General features: G+C 43.1%; 1 long non-coding RNA gene across 1 annotated transcript in view; it reads left to right on the top strand.

The window, feature by feature from the left end:
* Positions 1–1,329: 1,329 nt before the first annotated feature.
* Positions 1,330–2,500, top strand: part of LOC104072287 — a 6,586-nt gene continuing 5,415 nt past the window's right edge. Inside the window, exon 1 of the long non-coding RNA XR_683563.1 lies at positions 1,330–1,388. This is a non-coding gene — a long non-coding RNA (uncharacterized LOC104072287). The remainder of the gene's footprint in view (positions 1,389–2,500) is intronic.

Raw genomic sequence — 2,500 nt, forward strand, 5'->3', positions numbered from 1 at the left:
AGGGAAGGAGGGAGGGAGGGAGGGAGGGAAGCACGACAAAAGGCCTTGCGGAGTTGATGCTACATAAAGGCTAGCAATTTACTAAATGAGCAGATGAACTTAGTTTTCAGTTAACTGACTGAAAGACTTCGCTAGGCGTTGGATCGGGCCCAATGGCAATTATTGGAGGCTGTTTTGGATGATGGGCATGTTAGTATTCCTGAAGAGGATTAAACACTAGTATTCGACTTCATTAGCACTCCTTAAGGGTCACCAGCCGAAAGCCTGAGCTGTGAAATAGCACAAAAAACCTGCGCGGAGGCTCCGAAGTGTTCTCAAACACAAAGAGGGGGGACAAAAACAAGCGTGGCTCCTGAGTGATAGAAAATTGCCCTGTTTTGAAAGAAACTCTGTGAATAGACAAGTTTTAAAATTATTTTAGGGAAATTAATTTGGCTTAGCTTGTGCCGATGTGGATCGCTGCACATTAAGCTAATACGAAATATGCAAGCACTTATATTTGGATTACCAGCAAAATTAAATCCAGGCTCCGCAGCCAACTAACTGCCTTTACCAGCACTCAAAAGCCTCGGCAACCGCCCCGGTTTGAGGTAAAAAAAAAAAAAAGGTTATTTTGGGCCTAATATTAACCACATGTACCTGGGACCGGGGGTTCCTAACAAGTTGAAAGGTGCCTGGGTTTAGGGCGGGCGGCCGCCTTGCGCGGGGTGTCCCCGCTGGCCGCAGAGGTGGCCCCCAGCTGGCACTGACCTCCCAACGACCCCCGCCTTCACAGGCCCCAACTGCAGGAGCTGCAGAGGAGCAGAAGTCTTTCTGGGCCGGCACTTATTGCTGCTGCTGCTGCGCTGGTGATAAAACTTCAGACAGCCTAATTGATGGCTTTGCTGACCTAACGATACCTTGTGAAAGCACGGAGTGGCAAAGCCTGGTCCTCATTTATGGCCAGCTGCAAGGGTAGCTGGATCCCTAGGATGGAAAAGAAAAAAAAAGTCTCCCAGCCTGTGAACTTTAACCAGGTTCCGAGCCACTCGAAGAAGTTAAAGAAACAATTGGCTTTTAACACAAGTTTTCGGTCGCATTTACTTGTTCAGAGCCTTCTGGCAAATCCAGCTTTAAGCTGGCTGGTAAGATAAGTGTGTTACCGGTTACAATTTCTGAGCACTTAGAGGAAAATCCTTCAAAGTGAAACTATACTCTGTTAAAAAAGCAACGCGAAGCAAAACACGTTGCCGCACCACGCTAAAATCCTGTCGGTTTTAAAGCAGAGGTGTTCTCAAAACACCGAAGCAAGCTGATGAAAGGACTTCTATTCTTTGTATTCTGTTGCAGGTTTATTAATGCCAGAAGAAGAATAGTACAGCCTATGATTGACCAGTCAAATCGAGCAGGCAAGTTCCAAGTAATATCTGTATTCAAGTCCCACAGGCGCAAATCCTCATCAAGTTATTCTTCGGGAGTCCCATCACCTGGTAAATAAATGCTCCAACCAGGCATTCTGGGAGATTATTTTTTTCTTCTTATGTCCCCAGAATTCCGCTGTAGGAAGCAACTTCGCTAATTGGTGCTAATTGGAGATTTCCCACCCTGACTCTACTGAAACTGCTTTTTATTTTCTCTCTGAATTGGTAATTGGGTACAAGTGGTAGTGCCACAAGGAGTTTGTTTGACTGTGAGCTCTTGAATTACTCATTGCTTGTCTGCATCCAATCAGCAGGACAATCTCATTTTCTTGCTACCCACAACTCCTTGGTGTATGCATTGCTTTCACTTCTGGAAGGCGAGCTGTAAAACTCATTGTATCCATTCATTTGCTTTGACTATTCACAATATGCTACTAATGCAACATGGTACCATACTGCCAGAAAATATTAAAAGATTATTACTTTTGTTTAAGAATGCACCAGATATGTTCCCGGTAAAACATATGATTTTTGTAACAATACCTTTTCTATGTTTCTATTAAAGCACTCGGAATACGTAACTCTTTACACAACAACTGGTGCCGTGTTAATCATTCCACTTTGTAATGTGCATTTCCTCGGCATACTAGGGAGTTGTGGTTTCCTGCCATGAGGTTATGGGATAAAACTGTTCTCCATGTGGTGATGACTGTTGTCACTAACAAGGGCTTTAACTTGATGGTGATTTCGCCTGCTGCTTCACTTTAAAGGTTTTTGAAAAGGTTATTAATCCTTTGGGAAACTCTTCCCATGTAGCATTAAATTTCTTTTTCATTAACAGGTGAAAAAAGGGAAAAACACTAACTCAGCTAACCATGGCAAAACATTAAGCCAAATGCAAATGTATATATAAATAGGAAAAGCCATGTCCAGAATTTCCCTACTCATTCTAGAGTAGGTGAGAGTGGTTTTATACGTTTTATTAAGTTTCACCATAAGTATCACAGATGCCAGATTCGCAACTTCACGTAATTAGAGAGGAATAGAACAGGTACTTAGTTCATTAAGAAAAAACACATAGCACTGCAACGGGCTTCCGC

Source organism: Fulmarus glacialis, unplaced genomic scaffold, assembly GCF_000690835.1.
Source record: "Fulmarus glacialis isolate BGI_N327 unplaced genomic scaffold, ASM69083v1 scaffold33698, whole genome shotgun sequence".
Lineage (NCBI taxonomy): Eukaryota > Metazoa > Chordata > Aves > Procellariiformes > Procellariidae > Fulmarus > Fulmarus glacialis.